Source organism: Macaca mulatta, chromosome 12 (assembly GCF_049350105.2).
Source record: "Macaca mulatta isolate MMU2019108-1 chromosome 12, T2T-MMU8v2.0, whole genome shotgun sequence".
NCBI lineage: Eukaryota > Metazoa > Chordata > Mammalia > Primates > Cercopithecidae > Macaca > Macaca mulatta.
This window is the reverse complement of record NC_133417.1, coordinates 138850440-138875164: the sequence shown is the minus strand read 5'-3', so window position 1 is coordinate 138875164 and position 24725 is coordinate 138850440. Positions and strand designations below refer to the sequence as shown.

General features: G+C 41.6%; 1 protein-coding gene and 2 pseudogenes across 12 annotated transcripts in view; 1 reads left to right on the top strand and 2 right to left on the bottom strand.

Annotated features, from left to right (window-relative positions):
- Positions 1-401: 401 nt before the first annotated feature.
- Positions 402-23800, bottom strand: LOC718123 (UDP-glucuronosyltransferase 1A9 pseudogene; annotated as a pseudogene). The gene is made up of 2 exons (XR_013401833.1): positions 23613-23800; positions 402-1403 (listed from the first exon to the last, which is right to left on the bottom strand). The product of XR_013401833.1 is annotated as a UDP-glucuronosyltransferase 1A9 pseudogene (transcript).
- Positions 15344-16516, bottom strand: LOC718071 (UDP-glucuronosyltransferase 1A7 pseudogene; annotated as a pseudogene).
- The window catches only part of USP40 (ubiquitin specific peptidase 40), a 93775-nt gene continuing 92813 nt past the window's right edge, over positions 23764-24725 (top strand). For all 11 annotated transcript variants that reach the window (XR_013402239.1, XR_013402241.1, XR_001438816.3 and 8 more), the window contains exon 1: positions 23764-23862. The gene's annotated coding sequence lies outside the window, so the exon portion shown is untranslated. The remainder of the gene's footprint in view (positions 23863-24725) is intronic.

Here is a 24725-nt window from a genome sequence, read left to right as displayed (position 1 = left end):
CTGGTGAGAGGTGTTTGGGTCATGAGGGCAGATCTCTCATGAGTTGATGCTGTCCTTGTAATAGTGAGTACTCACAAGATTTGGTTGTTTAAGTATGTGGCACATCTTCTCATTCTCTCTTGCTCTTGCTTTTGCTATGTGACATGTCTGCTTCTACTTTGCCTTCTACCACAAGTAAAAGCTCTCTGAGCCCTCCCACAGAAGGTTTACTTGACTCATGGTTCTGCAGGCTGTACAAGCACATGCTGGCACCATGCTTGTACAGCCTGCAGAATCATAAGCCAATTGAACCCCCTTTCTTTATAAATTATCCAGTCTCAGGTATTTTCTATAGCAATTCAAGAATGGCCTAACACAATACAAAATCTTTTTTTTTATTATCTAAAGCCAGATTATTCTTACTATGCTAAAGGAGAGATGACTAGATGACTTACCTTAGGCAATGGCTTTCCCTGATGGCAGTTGATACAACCAATGAAGATCATGTTGGGCATCACGAGTCCAAAGTCAGATAGTCCAAAACAAAGTCAGTTCGCAACAACCAAATTGATGTGTGGCTGTAAAGATTATATACCGTGACGGGCGTTTGGAGAATTTCAGAGGCTATTTCTAGGGCACTTTTGAAAAAATGGTGGCAAAATAAATGTTCCTTAAAGTGCATGATGTGGTTCCGTACTCTCTCCTTGAAAGTCATGGCATCTGAGAACCCTAAGAGACCTCTGGGGACATAGGAAAGAGGAGCAGGGCACTGTGCACCTTCTTCAAGATACTGGCAAAATATTTCCCTGGTGAAGACCACAGAGGGGAGGGAGAAATATTTGGCAAGAATTAAGCCATAGGCATCAAAAGGATCCAGAAATATCACATCAAAAGAACTCTCCTTTAAGTATTCTACTAATTTTTTGTCCTTAAACTTCTACAATTTGAATAAAATGAGTCCAAGATACCACTGGATGAACGCGTCACTAGAGGATATAGACTTTGTGCTTGTGCTTTCCAGTGAGAATCAGTGAAAACCACGAACTTCTGGTCCAGATCCTCCAGAGTGTATGAGGTTGAGTAAGTCTTCACGTGCAATTCAGTGATCTTCTCAGTTGCCAACTCACCTCTGTCCTGACTACGACCACCTCATGTCCCCTGAGGATGAGTTTCTCTACCACCGACCTCATGGTGGTGAACCAGTGGCTCCCATCCATGGGCACTACCAGCAGCTTCCCTACCTCGGCAAAGCCACGGGTCAGCAGCAGACACACACATAGGGGAAGGGGGCCATTCCATCCAGCAGGAACCATCAGAGATCTTCAGCCGAGAGTGAGCCAGCAGCTGGAATTCTAAGCTCCTATAATACTGTAGGCAGGAGAAGTACAGGCAAAACCTGCCCCCAAGGGAAGGTGTGTATTTTCCTGTTGACCCAAAAAAAAAAAAAAAAAAAAAAATCACACTTACTGCCAATGATTTACTCATAAGGATGAGAACACATGAGTAGCATTTGCTGAGATACCAACTTGTACGTTTTCCAGGAAAGAGTAGTTGATGGTCTTTGTCTTGAGGGCAGATCATGCCCTGTGCTGCAATGTGAGTTTAGAAACAAAATTATTAAGCAGTGCTTTTAGACTTTGATGACTCAGAAAGGTAAAAAGGAAAGTAAATTTGAATAAAGCTAATGTTTTTGGAATTTGCCCCTGATATGGTTTGGCTGTGTCTCCACCCAAATCTCATCTTGAATTCCCGCATGTTGTGAAAGGGACCTGGTGGAGGTAATTGAATCATGGGGTCAGGTCTTTCCCATGCTGTTCTCCTGATAGCAAATAAATCTCATGAGGTCTGATGGTATTATAAGGGGAGTTTCCCTACACAGCTCTCTTTGGGTGTTACCATCCATGTAAGATGTGACTTGCTCCTTCTTCCCTTCTTCCATGATTGTGAGGCCTCCCCAGCCATGTGGAACTGTAAATCCAATAATCCTCTTTCTTTTGTAAATTGCCCAGATGCAAAGCAAAATGTGGATTTTAGCTTGAGACAACCAAATGCCCTCTGCCTAGAAAGGAATTGTCATTTCATGGCCCAAGGAAAGACAGCAAGGTCCTTAGCATTGGCCTCCTACCTGACAAGAAATTGTGACTCATCTGCATCTCTGCAATGCGTAGACATGGCTGCTTTTAATCCTCCATTCCTGGCTTCTGAAATGCTAAAATGAGATTGACAACCCTACCTCCATGGACCCTTCCAGGGATTTTTATGGAATGTGATTGTCACCTATTGTAAATCGCTTTCCTCAGATAACGTTGCCTGCAGTGGGGAGTCACCGGCCCTATGCTTGCCCGAGTACTCTGCTGAGTTGCCTCTCTCCACCTGTTCTGCTTTCATGTTCTGAACAGAGTTGTAGGCTGCTGTGGGCTTATTCCACTGGCCTGGTGCCTCCCTCAGGAATATATGTATTGGTCTGCCCCAGTCTCCTAAGTAGTACTTGATGTTGAGGTTATGTCTTGTGTTTTCATCCTCCTTCCACAGCACCCATACTATGCCTCGCACAGAGGAAGTCCATGGGAAAACTTGTTGCATTGGGCCGAATAACATCTTGCAGGTTTTCTCAACACCTTCACAGGTGAGCTCAGCGGTGCTTGTCAGGTTACCCTCTGAGGAACATTTAGTGAGGGATTCTGCAGCAAACCTCAGGGCATAGTTCTTGTCAGAGAACAAAATGTCTCCTTCCAGGACACCCTAATTGGTACTAGACATTTGCTCAGTCACCTTTTAACTTGGCAACTGAGGCACTTGCAGATGACTGCCCTTGAAAAATAAAAATGACAGTGAGTAATTTATCTTCCCTGAAGGCTTACTTCAGAGCAGAAAGCAATGAAACAGAAAATAGAAAATCAATAGACAAAATTAAAGAAACCAAAGCTGGCTTTCTGAGAAGATCAATTGTCTTGATAAAGCTCTATCTAGCACACTGATCAGAGAAAAAGACAGAAGAAATAAATTACCAATATCAGTAATGAGAGCGGTAGTATCACCATATATTCTACAAATATTAAAATGATAACAGAATATCATGAACAAATTTATGCCAATAAAGTCTACAACTTAGATGAAATAAACATATTTCTTTAAAGGCACAAGCTCCCAATCTTCTCACTAGAAGAAATAAATAACCCAAATAGAAGTAACCAATATCTTTTAAATTGAATTTGAATTTGAAATTTAAACTTTCCCACCAAAAAAGTGAAGTTCAGATGACTTCCCTAATGTATTCTACCAAACAATAAAGGAAGAAATAATACCAAATATTCACAGTCTAGTCCAGAAACCAAAAGCCTATGGAATTTCCTAATTCATTTTAAAAGACTAGGATTACCAAAATATCAAAACTAGATAAAGACATGATAAGATAGAAAAACTACAGAACCTCATGAACTTAGAAAAAAAAAAATTTAAACAATATTTTAGCAAATCAAATTCAATAATATTTTAAGTATGTAATAAGATAAATAAAAAGATCATAGACTACAAGTATATAGGGTTTATCCCTAGGATGTAAGGCTGGTTTTCACTTTAGAAAATTAATCAAGGTTGTACCACCATGTTCATAGCTGCATAATTCACAACAGCCAAGAGGCGAACTCAACCCAACTGCCCATCTGCAGATGAGTGCATAAACAAAATGTAGTAACAAAGGAGTAAAATTCAGCCTTAAAGAGGGAGGAAATTCTGACACGTGCTACACCATGAATAAACCTTGAGAACTTTGTGCTAAGTAAAGTAAGCCAGTCACAAAATGACAACTGCCATATCATTCTACTTCTATGAGGTATCCAAAATAGAAAAATTGATAGACTCAAAAAGAGGAATGGTGGTTGCCAGTGAAACCACATTTGCAAAATTATGACTGAGACAGTGAAAGAGATCTAACTTAAGTGACTCCATCTCACTTCTAACCTCCAAGTTGTGCTTGTTATTCCTAGGCATAGGCTGAACTACCTTTGGGAGAAACTTAGTTTATAGTTTCCTAAAGCAAAGACAGTAACAGCCCTTTGCCAAAGCAGACCTCCTTCTTGCCTGGGGACTAGATCGAATTTGTAGGACTAACATCAACCACAAGATTAGAAATTATGGTTTAGGGCTGGGCACGGTGGCTCACACCTGTAATCCCAGCACTTTGGGAGGCCGAGGTGGGCGGATCACGAGGTCAGGAGATCGAGGCCATCCTGGCTAGTAGACATGGTGAAACCCCATCTTTACTAAAAATACAAAAAATTAGCTGGGCGTGGTGGTGGGCGCCTGTAGTCCCAGCTACTCAGGAGGCTGAGGCAGGAGAATGGTATGAACCCGGGAGGAGGAGCTTGCAGTGAGCTGAGATCATGCCACTGCACTCCAGGCTGGGCGACAGAGCAAGACTCCGTCTCAAAAAAAAAAAGATATTATGGTTTAGGATTCATGCAGATGGAGGTTACAAGATTCTGACCCTCCCTAAACTGCTCCTAAGATCAATGCTTGAGATATTTTGCAGACCTAGCACTTGATGGATCAGCTGGCAGCACCCATATAGATAAACTGGCTCATCTGATCTTGTGGCCACCATCCAGGAACTGACTCAGTGCAAGAAGATGGCTTCGACTCCCTATGATTTCATTTCTGACTGATCAGCACTCCTGGCTTCTCCCAACCCACCAAGTAGTCCTTAAAAACTCTGCTCCCTGAATTGCTCAGGGAGACCGATTTGAGTAATAATAAAACTCCAGTCTACCGCACAGCCAGTTCTGTGTGAATTGCTCTTTCTCTATTGCAATTCCCCTGTCTTGATAAATCAGCTCTGTCTAGGCAGCAGGCAAGGAGAACCCTTGGGCGGTTACACCAAGGGCTTGGAGGAGAGAGGAATGGGCAATTATTGTTTAATGGGTCCCAATCTTCAGTTTGGGAAGATGAAGAGAGTTCTGCAGATGAATGGTGGTGTTGGTTGCACAGCAATGTGAATATACTCAATATTGAACTGTGCACCTAAAGTGGTGAACACGATAAGTGTTATGCTATGTGTATTTCACCACAATTAATGATAAATAATCTTTAAAAATAAATCAAAGCAGCATACCATATAAATAAACTAAAAATGTATAACCATATAATGATCTCAATAGGTGCAGAAAAAGTGTTTGACAAAGTCCAAAATCCATATCTGGCAAAAAAATTTGTCAGCAAAAGAAGGAAAAAGAGGGAAAGTTTCCGAAGTATTGAGGGGCATCTTGTAAAAATCCACAGCTAACATCATCCTTAATGGTGAAAGACTGAATGCTCCACTCCTCAGATCAGACACATGCCAAGGATGGGGGCTAACTAATACTTCTACTCAACATTGTTTTATTCAATGCAGTCAAACAAAAAAAGAAATTTAAAATATCCAGATTTGAAAGAAAAAGTAAAAAGAGCTCATTCACAAACAATGTGATCATCTACGGGGAAATTCCAACAAACTCTGCAACAACCTCCAAGAACAAATAAGTAAGTTTAGTGTGGTTGCAGGATACAACAAGTAAGTGTTAATTTCATCTCTATAAATGGTTATTCATGAACATCAAGAGTTTCAACAGTGTTGGTCCATTTATAGGCAGATTTGTTGCAATAAATATATTAGAAAATGTTATGGAGATTTGCAACAAATTGAAAAACTTGCAGATAAACCACACAGCCTACAATAGTGAAAAAATTAAGAAACAGTTGAGTATGTCAGGAATGCATAAAATATATATAGCAATTAGTTTATTTTATCATTTACTACCATAATATGGACACAAATATATTTTAAATAGTTAAAATTTATCAAAACTTATACACACAAACACAGACTATACATGACACCATTTGCAGTCAAGAGAAAAGTAACAACGGTAAGGTTGCAGCATTAAGTCATAACTGCATAGAGTTAACTGTGCCTACTGTACTACTGTGATAATTTCATAGCCACCTCCTGTTGCTATTGCAGGGAGCTCAAATGTTGCAAGTATCCACTCAGTACACCAGGTGAGGCTGATCATCTCCGTGTGTGCAGTTCATCCCTCCAGTAAATTGGGTATCACAGTAAACACTGATCTCACAGTTCTCGTGCATTGTTTGTCATGTTTGCTGCATATCAGAAACTCTAAATAATACCATGGGGCCCATACAAAGTGTCACTAGTGATGCCTCAAGTGCTCCCATGAAGCAGAGAAATTCATGATATTATAATGAAAGTTGAATTGCTAGATATATACCATAGGTTGAGGACTGCAGCTGTGGTTGGCCATCATTTGAAAAAAAAAAAAAAAAAAAAGAAACCAGATAAGGACCATCATTAAAAAAAGAAAAGAAAATTCACTAAGCCATCATTGCAGTGATGCCAGCAGGCTTCAAACCTCGCACTTTTTCCAAAATACCTTTATATCTCATATTAAAAATGCAGCTTTTCAATATCAGTGGACTCCACTGCCAAGGTAGAAACAAGGATATTCAAAGAGTTAATGGATAAAAAGATCTAGGATTCCATCCATGGGTTAAAGATTAATAGTGAAAAAGGTCTTTCTGAGAAACTGGCAGATTTTTTTAACCAAGTGAAAACTATCATATATCCTACGCGTTTAAGGAGTCTCCTGGTGGTAACAGTAATGACAGCACCATGGTGTGCACAGTCCACGCGGAGGAGTAAGTTCTTTACAGCCCCATGGGAAGTCCTCTGTGCCCTATCAACAAATCCAAGAGCAAAAGTAGAAAATTAAGGTAGGAAAAGAGACCAGACTGTTGGCCAAAGCTCACATATTTCAGAAGAAAAAGTCTGAAACTAGAGTCATTATATCCATAGATAAGTTGTCAAAGAGTAATTCTATATCATGCTTATCTAAACACAATTTTATTATTAAAAATGTAGCTTTTATGTGGGCACAGGATTGTTACAAGAAAGGCAAACCTATATTCTCTACTACTACCTGAGAAAAACAGAGTCATTATATGATAACACAAAGCTAAATAAAGATGAAGGATATAAAGCTGGAGAATTTAATGGCAGCAAAGAATAGTTTGCTAGTTTTAGAAAGAGGTTTGGCTTTAAAAATGTGAAGATAACAGAAGCAACTTCTGCCAAGCAATAGGCAGCAGATGAGTTCCCAGAATTCATGAAGAAAAGCTTCGAGGGGAAAGAATATCTGCCCAAACTGGTTTTTAATTCATGCAAAAGTGCCCTATCTAGAAAAAGAAGGCCACAAAGGACATTTATTAGTAAGGAAGAAAGTGGGCACCAGGGTTTAAGCCAGGAAGGGATAGGCTAACTCTATTGTCTTATGCAGATGTTGGTTCCATGCTTCTTGTACTGCCTGCAGAACTGAGGGCTAAACATCTCTTCTTTATACATTACCCAGCCTCAGGTATTTATTCATAGTAACACAAACAGACTAAAACACCAGGTGCTTGTGAGCAGGAAGAGCTAGTCCTTTCATATCCTGGAGGTGGGGTGGCACATTGGGTCAGCTACTTGAGAATATTGTTTGGCAGTTTCTTAAAAAGGTAAACATATACCTATCAGAGAGTACAGCTATTCTATTGCTAGGTATTTATCCATGAGGGAAAAAAAAGAGCATACTACCTATATTGTATGTATTTCTTAATTTTCTGCATATTATGATGTTTCCACATCTTAAAATCCCTTTCTGGCTGAGAATGGAGTCCCTCCCCAAGCCAGCCAATTATTAGAGAGAGCAAAGGGCCCAGCCTTATAGCTCAGAGCCCACTGAAATTATCCAAACCAGCCAGTCCTAAACTGTTCCTCCTGCCCTGCCTGTCTTTCCTATAAAAACTGTAATAGGCCATGATCTAGGCTCTCCTCTTGCTGCTGTCCCTCCTGCCTCTTGCATTTCAAGTCAAAAAGTGTACAAGGTGCCACTGTGCCACAGCCCTTACTTCCAACCTATAGCAGTCAGGGTTCAGTGAGAGAAGCAGAGCTGCTATGCATACCCATGGTGAGGGATTGGCCAGACGCGTGATGGTAGCTGACTGGACGATCTCTGCAAACGGACTTGGTGTCTGATGCTAGAGCTTAAGGACCCCAGGGTGGGTCTTCAGGCAGGGCAGATGGATGTAAAGTGGGGACAGCGAGGAGAAGCGAGGTCCCACAGAAGGGACTGGAACTCGGGTCGTTCTCACTGCCTCCAACCTTGATGAAGAAGATGACCTTTCTTGATGACCCCTGTATTAGTTCATCTTCACACTGCTAATAAAGACATACTAGAGGCTGGGTAAATTATTTTTTTAAAAGAGATTTAATGGACTCACAGCTCCACGTGGCTGGGGAGACCTCACAATCCTGGCAGAAGGCAAAAGGCGTATCTTACGTGGTGGCAGGTGAGAGAGAATGAGAGCCAAGTGAAAGGGGAAACCCCTTATAAAATCATCAGATCCTGCGAGACTTATTCACTACCAGGAGAACAGTATGGGGAAAACCACCCCCATGATTCAGTTACCTCCCACTGGTCCCTCCCACAACACATGGGAATTGGGGAGCTCAAATTAAAGATGAGATTTGGGTGAGGACACAGCCAAATCACATCATTCCACCTCTGGCCCTCCCAAATCTCATGTCCTCGTATTTCAAAACAAATCATGCCTTCCCAACAGTCCCCTAAAGTCTTAACTCATTTCAGCATTAACTCAAAAGGCCACAGTTCAAAGTCTCATTCGAGACAAGGCAAGTCCCTTTTGCCTATGAGCCTGTAAAGTCAAAAGCAAGTCAGTTATTTCCTGGATACAAGATTGGCACAGGCATTGGGTAAATGCTCCCATTCTAAATGGGAGAAATTGGCCAAAACAAAGTGGCCACAGGCCCCATGCAAGACAGAAATCCAATAGGGCAGTCATTAAACCTTAAAGCTCCAAAATGATCTCCTTTGACTCCATGTCTCACATCCAGGTCATGTTGATGCAAGAGGTGGGTTCCCATGGTCTTGGGCAGCTCTGCCCCTGTGGCTTTGCAGGGTACAGCCTCCCTCCCGGCTGCTTTCACAGGCTGGTGTTAAGTGTCTATGGCTTTTTCAGGTGCAAGTAGTCATTGGATCTCCAATTTTGGGGTCTGCAAGATGGCGGCCCTCTTCTCACAGCTCCACTAAGCACTGCCCCAATGGGGACTCTGTGTGGGGGCTTCAACCCCACATTTCCCTTCTGCACTGCCCTAGCAGAGGTTCTCCATGAGGGAGCTGCCCCTGCAGCAAACTTCTGCCTGGACATTCAGGTGTTTCCATACATCCTCTGAAACCTAGGCAGAGTTTCCCAAACCTCTGTGCACCCGCAGGCTCAACACCACACGGAAGCTGCCAGGGACTTGCACCCTCTGAAGCCAGGGACTGAGATGTACCAGTGGCTGGGACGCAGGGCACCAAGCCTCTAGGCTGCACACACCAGGGGTGTCCTGGGCCCAGCCCAGGGACAATGGGACAAATGCCCTGGAGACATTTTCCCCATTGTTTTAGGGATTAACATTTGGCTCCTCATTATGCAAATTTCTGCAGCGTGCTTGAATGCAAACTTTCTGAACCTTTACGTCTGTTTCCCTTTTAAAACTGAATGCGTTTAACAGCACCCAAGTCACCTCTTGAATACTTTGCTGCTTAGAAATTTCTTCTGCTGGCCGGGTGCAGTGACTCATGCCTGTAATCCCAGCACTTTGGGAGGCCAAGGCAGGCAGATCATGAGATCAGGAGTTTGAGACCAGCTTGACCAACATGGTGAAACCCCGTCTCTACTAAAAATACAAAAGTTAGTTGGGCACAGTGGCACATGCCTGTAATCCTAGCTATTCAGGAGGCTGAGGCAGGAGAATCACTTGAACCTGGGAGGCAGAGGTTGCAGTGAGCCAAGATTGCACCACTGTACTCCAACCTGGGCGACAGAGCGACATTCCATCTTAAAAAAAAAAAAAGGCCAGGCGCGGTGGCTCAAGCCTGTAATCCCAGCACTTTGGGAGGCCGAGGCGGGCGGATCACAAGGTCAGGAGATCAAGAGCACCCTGGCTAACACAGTGAAACCCCGTCTCTACTAAAAATACAAAAAAAAAAAAAAAAATTAGCTGGGTGTGGTGTCAGGCACCTGTAGTCCCAGCTACTCAGGAGGCTGAGGCAGGAGAATGGCGTGAACCCGGGAGGCGGAGCTTGCAGTGAGCTGAGATCATGCCACTGCACTCCAGCCTGGGGGACAGAGCAAGACTCCGTCTTAAAAAAAAAAAAATGGAAATTTCTTCTACCAGATACCTTAAGTCATCTCCCTCAAGTTCAAAGTTCCACTGATCTCTGGGGCAGGGGCAAAATGCTGCCAATCTTTTTGCTAAAACATAACAAGAGTCACCTTTGCTCCAGGTCACAATAAGTTCCTCATCCCATTGTCCATATCATTATCAGCATTTTGGTCAAAGTCATTCAACAAGTATCTAGAAAGTTCCCAACTTTCCCACATTTTCCTGTTTTCTTCTGAGCCCTCCAAACTCTTCCAATCTCTGCCTGTTATCCAGTACCAAAGTTGCTTCCACATTTTCAGGTATCTTTACAGCAGCACCCTACTCTACTGGTATCAATTTACTGTATTAGTCTGTTTTCACACTGCTGATAAAGAGTTACAACCTGGATAAATTATTTTTTTTTAAAGAGGTTTAATGGACTCACAGTTCCACATGGCTGGGGAGGCCTAAAAATCAAGGCGGAAGGCGAAAGGCATGTCTACGTGGCAGCAGGCAGGAGAGAGAATGAGAGCCAAGCAAAAGGGGAAACCCCTCATAAAATCATCAGATCTCATGAGATGAATTCATTACCATGAGAACAGTATGGGGAAAACTGCCCCCATGATTCAGTTATCTCCCACTGGGTCCCTCCTACAACACATGGGAATTATGGGAGCTAGAAGTCGAGATAAGATTTGGGTGGGAAACAGCCAAACCATATCATCCTATACCTCTGGAACAGGGATCACGCTGAGGAAGCGACAGAGGGAAAGAAATTGGTGGGGAAGGAAATAGAGAAAAGGAAGAAGGAGGGAAAAGGAACAGGGGAGCTGCACAGAGGAGGGATGAAGAGTGGCATAAAATAAAGCCTGTGAGCCAGGGAAGGCAAGATGATGGGGACTGTGATAGCTGGTGGGGGCCCGCAGGGAAAGCCATTGCCTATCGTAAGTTATCTCTCCTTTAGCACATTAAGAATAATCTGGCTTTGGAAATTAGAAAAAGATTGCTTACTGAACTGTAATTTGACATTTCGTTTGTTGCATTTCCAATTGAGACTCCATCTCAAAAAACAAACAAACAAAAAAAATTTCTCAAGACTTGGGCACTTTGAGTAACTGTATATGTGGTGGTGACCCATAGAGATTTTTGACCGACCTCATGAAAAGTCTCTATTCATTTTTCAAGGTATGTCAGATGATCAAAGCTGTAAAGCTGAGTGCACAAAATTACCAATCACAATGATATACGCTTATCATTTTCTTGACCTATTACTCTATGAATCATCTGATCACAACTGATATACCTATGCTATGTGACAGTCATTAGTACACCTGAGGGTTTACGCTTGCAAAAATATGTATTATTATTATTACATATTTTAGGGTGTAAAGTGGCCTATGAAGTGTTCTTTCCTGTTTTCATATGTTTTTCAAATAAATTCCCATTTAAAATGTAAACAGATATCTTTTAAATAATTTTTAAAGTTATTTTTTCTGGAATTATATTCGTGGGACCTTGATCTTTCAGGATGTTAACATTCCAGATTTTGGGATTTCAGGTCGTTGAGGATTGTGATCGCCTCCCAGGAGCCTCCACATCAAGCATGTACATGTTTGTTTGTACATCTTAGTGAGGGAAGTCATGTGGGTTGTCTTTTCACTCTCGTGATAGTGTCCCTTGATGCACAAAAGTTTTTATTTTGATGTCAAATATGTCTGTGTTGTTTTTGTTGGTGTTTCTGATACTTTTGGTGCCACATCTCAGAAACCCAGGTCATAAATACTTGCCCAAATGTTACCTTCTAAACTATTACACTTCTAGCTTTTATATTTAGTTATTTGATCCATTTCAAGTTAGTTTTTGCATATAAGGATGCAACTTCATTATCTTGCATGTGGATATGCAGCTGTCGCAGCGACCTCTGTTGAAGAGATTATTCTTTCCCATTTCAACAGTCTTGGCACCACAGTAAAAACTAATTGGCCAAGGATGTATGGGTTTGTTTCTGGATTCTCAACTCCATTCTACTGATCTACATGTAAAAGACATTTTTGAGACAATTAGGGGAAATTTCATTATGGATTATGAGTGAGACAATATTAAAGAGTTATTGATTCTGTGAGGAATGATGATATTGTGGCTATGTAACAAACTTTCTGTACTTTTCATATTTAGTGAAGTATTTGGGGATAGAATGATATGCACAGCGTTCCATTAAAACATTATAGCCAGAAGGTTTTTTTTTAAAAAAGAAACAAAAGAGCAGATACATGAATCAGTATAATAAAATATTGAAAGTTACATAACACAAAGATGGATATATAGGTGTTCATTACACTATAGTCTCTCCTTGCCATATGTTTGAAAATTTTGATTAAAAAAAAAAAAGAAGTTGAATTGAATAATCTTGGTGGGAGGCCTTGGTCTTGCCCACGAACAGCTTACTCTGAATTTGAATCTCAGAATGGAACTAGATCTTAGAGCAATGGGGGAAGCCCAGATCTTTGCTTGCTATGAAGTCACTTCCTACCCCCAGTTCTTCAGAGCTACACTCAATCCTGAATTCCTTCCTACTGGACCTCATCATCAATTCTGCTGGAACTCACCAAAAACTAAAAAACCCTGGGAGTGATTCCTTTTTTTTTTTTTAATTAAAACTATCTTGATACTCTCTTGAATGATGATCTACCATCTTCATTAAAGTATTTAATTACAGCATTGGATGTAATTCCCCTGGATAGACTCAATGAGTTTTCACTACTGGAGGCCTTCAGGAAAAACCCCTATGTAGGATCTGAGACACTGCATGCAGACACATGTGCATGCACACACACAAACACACATGCACATACATGGGCACAGATGCACACTCCACCATCAAGTGATGCTTCCTTCTCATCAGACACTTCAGACTACCACTCCTGTTGTCCAGCAAGATACAACAAACTGTATGCTTTTCCAAGACACAGCCTGCCCTTCTAAAATAAGGAAAGAGAAATCCAGTGTCCACAGGTCTTTCAATGACAATTCACTTTTGTAGGTATGTTGTATCCAAGGCTCTTTGTCAAAGGGCACTCTTGGATATCTGAATTCCTCTTTGAGAATTTTCCTTCCTTTATTCTTAAATTTGTAAAGATATATATAAATATGTAATTTTCTATATCCCTAAAACCTCTTATACATACTTACCCTTAAATACATACATAAAACAATATATTTTAGACACATAAAACCATAAATATATAAAATGATAAATGGTTAATATGTTTCCTATTTTATAAATATATCTTTATATGATAGGTGATATAAAATTACATATATCTTTCTGTATCTTTACAGCCCTCTGGATGACCCTATGAGTCACAAGGAACTCAGTGTGGGTTCCGGAAGTGGCAGACGGTAGAGGGTGAGGCTGCAGGCAACACCTGGGTGGTCCTTGGTGCTGTAACTGAAGGAGGGTGAAGGGGAGAGGAGCACTTTGAAAAGCCTAGCCTCTTAGAGTCCTACAACTTGCATCTCCTCACCTGTTCTTGCCAAGAGCTGAAAGCCATGCCTCACTTGAAAGGCCTAAAACTGTAGTCTTCCTGTTTTTTTACATTATTTCACTTTCCCATGAGTTGGCTGCAAAGTCAATCCTTTACCAAATATCTGCCAATCTGTGAGAGACACAATTGTGTTACAAAGTATACTGAACCCTGTAAGAAGCCAGAACAATAAACAAAAATGCGTGGTCCATCCCTATAAAAGTAATAGATGAGGGATCATCACACAATTAATGAAAATGCATATTATGAAAACTTATGCATGGATTTCAAATTTCTTTGCACCAAAACAAACTTACACTAAGTTGTTAAAACCTGTCTGAGTAGGATCTAGTTTGAGGCACTAAGAAGGATAAGACATCAGTTGGAAAGAAGTCCCCATCAGAACAACATCAATTCTGCTACAGTTGAAGCAATAGCCTAAAATTTATGCTGAGGCATGAGGGAAAAATGGTGAAATCACGGATGCTTTACAGAAAGTTAATGGGGAAAATGCTCCAAAAAATTAGCAGTTTACAAGTGAGTAATTCCTTTTGAGAAGGGACAAGATGATGGTGAAGATGAAGCCCACACCAGCAGACCATCCACACATTAATTTGCAAGGAAATAATTAATCTTGCTCATGCTCTAACTGAAGAGGACTGACAATTAACAGCAGAAACAATAGCCAACACAATAGAAATTTCAATCAGGACAGTTTACACAATTCTGACAAAAATTTCAGTTGAACAAATTTTCCACTTGATGGGTGCCAAAACCGTTGCAGCCAGATCAGCTACAGACAAGAACAGACCCTTCACAGGAAATTATAAACAAGTGGGATCAAGACCTTGAAGCATCTCTTCAAAGAATTATAAGCGGAGATGAAACACAGCTTTACCAGTAAGACCCTGAAGACAGCACAATCAAAGAAATGGCTACCGGAGATGAAAGTGATCCAGTCAAATAAAAAGCAGATAGGACGAGACCAAACGTTATGGTAACACTGTTTTGGGTGGCTAAACGCATTCTGCTTTATACTTTCTTCAGGGTCAAAGAAAGATATCATCAGCTTATTATTGTTGTTTTGAAGAAGTTAGCCAAATCTTTAGCAGAAAAACACCTGGGAAAGCTTGCAACTATGTTGCATCCAAAGTAAAGACTTTTATGCAATTATTAAAAGAACATGTCAAATCTGTAAAGTTGCGATTTACTGGCAAGTAAAAATTCATGGTAAAGAACAACATGTCCAGCCTGATAGTAGATTTGATTTTAATAAAATAAGTGTAAACATTTACATACATGTTTATATATAAAGTAATTTCAATAAATGGAAAGACATGCATACACAATCGCAAAGAGCATTTTACTGCAGCAGGGACTACAGGATTAGCTAAAATGAAAGTTTCATTTCTTATTGGGTTTTTAAGTATTTTTCCAAAAATACTAAAAAAGTCATAATTGCTTGGAAGGCTTACATAGGGGGATCACTTGAGCCCAGGAGTTTGAGTTTAGCCAGGGCACCATAGCAAAACCATGTTTCTAAAAATAAAATAAAAATTTTAAAAATGTAGTGGAAATTATGAACAATTAACCAGTTGTACACAGATACATATTAACAAAGCCATTACATAAAAGTTGCTAACCAACAAGCATGTGGATGGCACAAAATAACTTTTTACACAGAAAAGAAATTTTAGATGCAACAAACACAGATGTCAAATCCCAGTTCAGTAAGGAATCTTTTTAAATATTCGAAGCCAGAATACTTTTAATGTGCTAAAGGAGCAATGACTTACCTTAGGCACTGGCTTTCCCTGATGGCAGTTGATACCACCAATGAAGACCATGTTGGGCATCACGGGTTTGGGAGGGTCCAAAACAAAGTCCGTTCGCAACAACCAAATTGATGTGTGGCTGCAGAGATCATATGCTGTGACAGGTGTTTGGAGAATTTCAGAGGCTATTTTTAAGGCATTTTTGAAAAAATGCGGGCAAAATAAATGTTCCCCTAAGTAGAAGATGTGGTTCCATACTCTCTCCTTAAAAGTCATGGCATATGAAAACCCTGAGACATATCTAGGGCTGTAGGAAAGAGAAGCAGGGCACTGTGTACCTTCTTCAACATAATGACAAAATATTCCTCTGGTGAAGACCACAGAGGGGAGGGAGAAATATTTGGCAACAATTAAGCCACACAGATCGAAAGGATCCAGAAACACTGCATCAAAAGAACTCTCCTTTAAGTATTCTACCAATTTTTGGTCATTAAACAAACTCCTGCAATGTGAAAAACTAAATTCCAAACATTTAGATGAACTCTAATAGAGAAAATAAGCTTCGTACTTCTGCTTCCCACTGAGCATTGGCAAAAGCCATGAACTCCCGGTCCAGATCCTCCAGAGTGTATGAGGTTGAATAAGTCTTCACTGTGCAATTCAGTGATCTTCCCAGTTGCCAACTCACCTCTGGCATGACTACAACCACCTCATGCCCCCTGAGAATGAGTTTCTCCACCACTGACGGCATGGTGAACCAGTGGCTCCCATCCATGGGCACTACCCGCAGCTTGCCTGCCTTGGCAAAGCCACAGGTCAGCAGTAGACACACAGATAGGGGAAGGAGGCTATTCCACCCTGCAAAAGCCATCAGAGAACTTCAGCTCAGAGTGAGCAGCTGGGATTCTAAGCTGCTATGATACAGTAGGTGGGAGAAGTAAAGGCACAAAACCTGACCCCAGTAGAGGGCATGTAGTTATTTGTTCATTAAAAAAAAAAAAAAAAAAAAAAAAAGTCACAATCACTGCCAATGAATTACTCATAATAACACATGAGTAGCATTTGCTGAGATACCTACGTGTACGTTTTCCAGACAAGCGTACCTTATGTTCTTTGCCTTGGGGATAGATCATGCCCTGTGTTGCAATGGGTGTTTAGACACAGAATTATTCAGCAATGCTTTTGGACCTTAACAATTCAGAAAGATAAAAAGGAAAGTAAATTTGAATAAAGCTCATATTTTTGAAATGTGTTTCAAAGCAAAATTTGGATGTTATCCTCAGACAACAAAAAGCTCTATGCCCAGAAAGGAACTGGTATCTCATGTGCCAAGGAAAGACAGTAAGGCCCTCAGCACTAACTTCCTAACTGGCAGGAAATGGGGGCTCACCTGCGCCTCTGCAATGCACAGGCATTGTTGCTTCCATTTCCAAACCCTGAGAGGCCTTTGAAAGGCTGAAATAAGATTGACAACCCCACCTCCATGAACCCTTCCAGAGATTTGATGGAATGTGACCGTCACCTATTGTAAATGGCTTTCCTCAGATATGTTACCTGCAGTGGGGAGTCGTGGCCCTATCCTTTCCTAAGCACTCTGCTGAGCTGCCTCTCTCAGCCCGCTCTGCTTCCTCGTTCTGAACAGAGCTGTAGGCCTCTGCTGTGGGCTTATCCCATCGGTCTGGTGCCTTCTTTCAGGAATATGTATTGGTCACCCACAGTATCCTGAAAACCCCCTGAAGACAGAGGTTATGTCTTCTTCCTATTTTCATCCTCCTTCCACAGCACCCATGCTATACCTGGCACAGAGGAAGTTGACGGAATTCTTGTTGCATTGGGCTGAATTACATCATGCAGATTTCCATGAATTAGCCCAGCGTGTCAGGCAACACCCTGAGGAACATTTAGTGAGGGAATCAGCAGCCAACCTCAGGGCATAATCCTTGTAGGAGCACAAGATGGCTCCTTCCAGGATGCGTCAATGGGTACTAGACATTGCTTAGTCACCTGTCCCTTGGTGACTGGGGCACTGGCAGATGACTGTCCTTGAAAAACAAACATGACAGTGAGTGATCTACCTTCCCTGGAGGTTTACTTCAGTGTAGAAATTAATGAAATAGAAAATAGAAAAACAATGGAGAAAACCAATGACACCAAAGATGACTTTTTGGGCAGATCAATTAACCTGACAAATTTCTAGCCAGGCTGATTAGAAAAAAAAAGACAGAAGATATAAATTACCAATACCCGGAATGGGAGAGGTAGTATCACCATAGATTCTACAGGTATTAAAATGATAAGAGAATATGAACAAATTCATGCCAATAAAATCTACAATTTAGATGAAATGGACAAATTTCTTAGAAGACACAAGCTGTCAGACTTTACACAAAAATAAATTAATAACACAAATGACATAATCTGTACCTTTTAAATTCAAATTGAATTTTGAATTCAAATGTTCCCACAAACAAAAAGGTACAGTTCAGATGACTTCACTGACAAATTCTGCCAAACACTGAAGGAAGAAATAATACCAATTTCTCACAATCTAGTCCAGAAAACAGAAGCATGTGAAATGTCCTAATTCATTCTGTGAGACCAACATTACCACAATACCAAAACCAGATAAAGATGTGACAAGACAGAAAAACTACAGACCCTCATGACCTTAGATACAAAAATTTAAAACAATATTTTAGCAAATCAAATTCAATAATGATATGGTTTGGCTGTGTCCCCACCCAAATCTCATCTTGAATTGGAACTCCCACAATTCCCACATGTCATGGGAGGAACCTGGAGGGAGGTAATTGAATCATGGGGGTGGATCTTTCCCATGCTGTTCTCATGATGGTGAGTAAGTCTCACGAGATCTAGTGGTTTTAAAAATAAAAGTTTTTCTGCACCAGCTCTCTTTCTTTGCCTGCTGCCATCCATGTAAGATGTGACTTGCTCCTCCTTGCCTTCTGCCATGATTATGAGGTCTCCCCAGCCATGTGGAACTCTAAGTCAATTAAACCTCTTTCTTTTGTAAATTCCCCAGTCTCAGGCATGTCTTTATCAGCAGCATGAAAACAGACTAATACAGTCAATTGGTACCAGTAGAGTGGGTTGCTACTGAAAAGATAACTGAAAATGTGGAAGTGACTTTGGAACTGGGTAACAGACAGAGATGGGAACAGTTTGGAGGGCTCAGAAGAAGATAGAAAAATGTGGGAAAGTTTGCAACTCCCTAGAGATTTGTTGAATAGCTTTGCCCAAAATGCTGATAGCAATATGGACAATAAAGTCCAGTCAGAGGTGGTTTCAGATGGAGATGAGGAACTTGTTGGGAACCAGAGGAAAGGTGACTCTTGTTATGTTTTAGCAAAAAGACTGGCAGCATTTTGCCCCTGACCTAGGGATTCGTGTAACTTGAACCTTAGAGAGATGATTTAGGGTATCTGGTGTGAGAAATTTCTAAGCAGCAAAGAACTGAAGAGGTGACATAGGTGCTGCTAAAGGCATTCAGTTTTAAAAGGGAAACAGAGCATAAAAGTTTGGAAAATTTGCAGTCTGACTATGTGATAGAAAAGAAAATCCTATTTTCTAAGGAGATATTCAAGCTGGCTGCAGAAATTTCCATAAGTAATGAGGAGCTGAATGTTAATCTCCAAAACCATGGGGAAAATGTCTCCAGGGCATGTCAGAGGTCTTCATGGCAGTTCCTCCCACCATAGGCCTGGAGGCCAGGAGGAAACAATGGTTTCATGTGCCAGGCTCAGGGCCCCCTGCTGGGTGCAGCCTAGGGACTCAGTGCCTTGCATCCCAACTGTTTCAGCTGTGTCTAAAAGGAGCCAAAGTACAGTTCATGCCATGGCTTCAGAAGGTGTGAGTGCCAAGCCTTGGCAACTTCCATGGGGGGTTGAGCCTGTGGGTGCACAGATGTCAAGAATTGAGGTTTGGTAACCTCCGCCTAGATTTTAGAGGCTGTATGGATATGCCTGGATGTCCAGGATGAAGTTTCCTGCAGGGGCAGGACCCTCACAAAGAACCTCTGCTAGGACAGTACAGAAGGGAAATGTGGGTTTGAAGCCCCCACAAAGAGTAACGACTGGAGGATTGCCTATTGAAACTGTGAGAAAAGGGCTACCATCCCTCCACCCAGAATGTTAAGTCCACTAGTAGTTTGCACCATGCACCTGGAAAAGCCACAGACACTCAATGCCAGTCTGTAAAAGCAGCCTGGAGGGAGGCTGTACCCTACAAAGCCACAGGGGCAGAGCTGCCCAAGACCATGGGAACCCATTGCAACAGCATAACCTGGATGTGAGACATGGATTCAAAGGAGATCAGTTTGGAGTTTTAAGATTCGACTGCCCCACTGGATTTCGGACTTGCATGGAGTATGTAGTCCCATTATTTTGGCCAATTTCTCCAAGTTGAAATGGCTGTATTTACCCAATATTCATACCCTCATTGTACCTAGGAAGTCATTAACTTGCTTTTGACTTTACAGGCCCATAGGTGGAAGAAACTTGCCTTGTCTCAGATGAGACTTTGAACTGTGGACTTTTGAGGTAATGCTGAGACTTTGCAGGACTGTTGTGACGGCATGCTTGGTTTTGAAATGTGAGGACATGAGATTTGGGAGGGGTCAGGGTGGAATCAGATGGTTTGGCTGCGTCCCTGCCCAAATCTCATCTTGAATTATAACTCCCACAATTCCCACAAGTTATGGGAGGATCCTGGTGGGAGGTAATTGAATCATGGGGGCAGGTCTTTCTCATGCTGTTGTCTTGACAGTAAGTCTCACAAGTTCTGATGGTTTTAAAACAGGAGTTTCCCTGAACATGCTCTCCTTCTTTTCCTGCTGTCATCCACATAACATGTTACTTGTTCCTCCTTGCCTTCTGCCAGGATCTCTTCACACTCACCAGTACCTGGTGTCTTTGTTTGTGTTGCTATAAAGGAATATCTGAGGCTAGGTAATCTACAAAGAAAGCATGTTCCTTGACTCATGGTCCTAGAGGTTGTACAAGACACATGGCACTAGCATCTGCATCTGGTGAGAGACTTGGGCTACTTCCACTCATGGCAGAAGGTGAAGGCAGAAGGTGCCGATCACACGGTGAGAGAGAAGCAAGAGAAAAAGGAGGGAGGTGCCAGGCTCTTTTAAACAATCAGCTCTTACCGAAAGTAATAGAGGGAGAACTCATGCATTATCAAGAGGAACGCACCAAGACATTAAAGCAGGATTCACCCCCATGACCCAAACACCTCCCACTAAGTCTGACCTCCAACACCGGGGATTAAATTTCATCATGAGATTTGGAAGGGACAAATACCTAAACTGTATCATTTGGTATTGTCAGTCTTTTTCCTCTCAGCCATTCTAATGGGTGTGTAAATTAAACTGTGGTTTTAATTTGATTTCTCTAATCACTAATGATGTTGAGTGTCTTTACATGTGCCTGTTTCCCATCTGTATACCTTATTTGGTAAATGTCTGTTCAAATCTTTGCACATAAAAAAAAAAAATTGGTTTATTTTCATTTTCTCTTCATTGAATTTTAAACATTCTTTATACATTTTGGATATTTCTCCTTTATCACATACATGCGCTGCAAATATTTCTTCCGAGTCTGTGGACTCTCTTTTTTTCCATCCAACTTTTTATTTTGGAATAAATTTAGATTTACAGCAAGTTTGCAACAAATAGCACAGAAAATCCCCATATATCCTGTACCAGTTTCTCCTATTGTTAAATGTTACTGTAGCATATTTATCACAACTCATTAACCAACATTTGATACATTACGATGAACTAAAGTCTATGTTTTCTTCAGATGTCATTAATTTTTACCTAATGTCCTTTTCCATTTCTGGGATCCCATCCAGGATACCACATGAATTTTAATCATTTAATCATATGTCTCCTTCACCTCCTCTAGCCTGTGACAGTTTCTTAGACTTCCCTTGTTTTTGATGACTTTGACAGTTTTGAAAAGTTCTGGTCAGTTTTTCTGTAGAACGTTCCTCAGTTTGAGTTTGTCTGATGTTTTCATCATAGACTGGGGTTATAGGTTTTTGGAAAGAAGACCACAGATGTAATATTTTTTCTTGCTTTCTTGGGTATGGATATCCAATTGCTGAAAAGACTGTTCTCTCCACTGAATTGCCTTTGCACCTTTGTAAAAACTTATTCATACAACTGTGTATCTATTTCTGGACTTTTCATTCTGTTCCATTGACATATTTATGAAATATTTGATTACTACCCTTTGTAGGAGGTCTTGAAATGAGTCAGTGTCCACTATTTTTTCTTGTTTTCCATTGTTGTTTTTGCTATTGTAGATCCTTTACATTTCTGTAAGAATTTTAGAATCAGTTTGCCAATTTGCACAAAAAAAAAGCCTGCTGGGATTTGGTTGGGATTATATTGAATTTATAGATGAACTGGGAGAACTGACATCTTAAAAATTTTGAGTTTTCCAATTCATGAACATGTCTGTTTACTTAGGTCACTCATTGAAGTTTTGTAGTTTTTAGTGTACAGTCTTTCACATCTTTTGTCAGATTTAGCTCTAAGTATTTCATATTTTTTATGCTATTTTAAGTGGTATTTCCAATTTTCAATTGTTCATTGCTACTGCAGCTGACCCTTGAATAAAGCGAGAATTAGGGGCACCAACTTCATGCAGTCAAAAATGAGCACAGAACTTTTGACTCCCCTAAAACATAACTACTAGTAGCCTACTGTTTGCTGGAAGCCTTGCCAATAACATAAACAGTCAATTTATTGTGCAATATATGTATTATATGCTGTATTTTTCTTACAATAAAGTCTGCTAGAGAAAAGAAAATGTTAAAAGTCATAAGGAAGAGAAAAGATCTTTACTATTCATTAAGTGAAAGTGCATCACCATAAAGGTCACCATGCTCACTGCCTCCCATTGACTGGGCTGTTGAGGAGGGGTGGGATGGGGGTGGTTAGTCTTGCTATTTCAGGAGTGGCAGAGGGGGAATTGGTGGAGGAAGTGGAAGGGGAAGCAGGAGAGACAGGCACACTCCGTTTAACTTTATGGAAACACATCATAATTATTGTCTGATAGTTTTGCTTTTTCAATTCTTCAAAAATGCTTGAGCTGGGCGCAGTGGCTCACGCCTGTAATCCCAGCACTTTGGGAAGTTGAGGCGGGTGGATCATGAGGTCAGGTGTTTGAGACCAGCCTGGTCAACATAGCGAAACCCCATCTCTACTAAAACTACAAAAAGTTAGCCGGGCCTGGTGGCGGGTGCCTGTAATCCCAGCTACTTAGGAGGCTGAGGCAGGAGAATCGCTTGAACCTGGGAGGCAGAGGTTGCAGTAAGCCGAGATCGTGCCACTGTGCTCCAGCCCAGGCGACAGTGCAAGACTCCGTCTCAAAAAAATAAAAATAAATAAATAAATAAAAATGCTTGCATACAGTACTAATCCTTCTTCTACTATTTGCTTTACTTTCAATGCCCATATCATAGAAGGGTCCAAGTAAATTATCAGAATCCTTCTGCAAGACTGTCTAATGTCAATTCATTTTCTGACAGTGCTTCTTCTGTATCTTCTTCCTCATTGTCTGGTACTGATTCAAAAGCACTCATCTCCGTCAAATCATCTTCTGTTAATTCCTCAGATGTGGTCTCTATTAACTCTCGAATTTCTCCAAGATCTAGATCTTCAAACACTTTATGCCTTTTTTTGTGTGTGTGTGTGCCATATCCACAATCTCTTCCATGACTTCCTTGATAGGCTCTGTTGTAAATCCTGTGAACTCACACACAACATCGAGACACAGTTTTCTTCAGCACTACTGTATTGTTTGGGGCTTGATGGCTTTCACAGTTTTTCTGTAACAACATGGGCCTCTTCAATGGTGTAATCCTTCCGGGCTTTCACGATATTCTACCTGTTGAGATTCTCTTCCATAGTGTTAACACCCCTTTCCCTAGAAAACCGTATGTAATGAGCCTTAAAGTTCCTTATGATCCCTTGATCTAAAGGGTTAATTTTTAATAATCTTAAAAATGTGAACGAATGAGTGCTCCCCTGCTCGAGTGGACCCGCAAACTCACCAGCCGACTTGTAAGCGAGCTCACCTTTCCCGCTCCCGTTCCAGTTCCCAAACTCTAGGAGCAGAGGAGTTACATTTCCCATAAGGCCCCGCGCGAGGGGCCGGCGCTCCAGCGGGGCATCCTGGGAAGCATAGTCCACGATCCATAAATCACTTTCAGGAGACCCGCCCTCGCCAACATGGCGGCGCCCAGTTGGGGCGGGTTCGTTCGCTTCGCGTTTTGGCCGGGGCGGGGGTCTGGGCTTTAGGCAGTAAGTGCGGCTGGCGGCCGGGGATCCAGGGAGGGACGTGGGAAGCGTAGGCACAGTGTTGGTGGTACAGCCTGAGGAGGGCGAGGCGAGAGGCGGCCCAGGCCTGCCTGAGGACGCGGCGCTCTCCTGGAGTCGGGACAGTGGTGTCGGGCCACGGGGACCTCTGCCTTTTCGCGCCCCTGGGCCTGTGGTGGCTTGGAAGGCCCCGGCCTCGGCCGGCCGTAGGAGTTGGGAATTCAGGAATGCAGACAGCGAGCTCGAGGCCAGACTCTCGAGTTGTGTTTTTTATAGTTTTCTTCTGAGGAAAAGAAAAATAATTGCATTTCAGCGCTTCCTGTCTCTTGGCAACTATGCTAGGCGCTTGACGTTTCTCATCTCCAAGTGACCCTCCGCCACACCCGATGTGAAACCTTGGGGAAGTCACCTAGGCCCCCAGGCCTAACGATGGGATTAGTGGGTACATATTGGAAGGCCTTTAGGCTCGATAATTTTAATTGCAGTCTTCCCCGCCCTCCGCCCTCCTTTCCCCCTCCCCCGCCAGTGAACTTCTTCCGGCCCAACAGCTTCAGGACTATGTACTAAACTGCTCTAAAACAAAGTTACCTTGATCCGTTTAATTTAAATGTCATAATCTGGTATATAGTACTGAAGAGTGTGACAAGCAGAGATTTTAGTGAGTGAGTCTAAGAATCTAGGGTTGACTTTGCCATCCCAGCAGTGGATTAGTTGTGGTGACGGGTTTTCTTTTTTAAAAAAATTAGTGATGTGAACGTGCCTTTTTAAAAACAGCTATTACTTATTTTGGGCCAAACCCTGTACACTAAGTGCCCTTCTTTCGTTATGTCATTTGACAGTTTAAATGA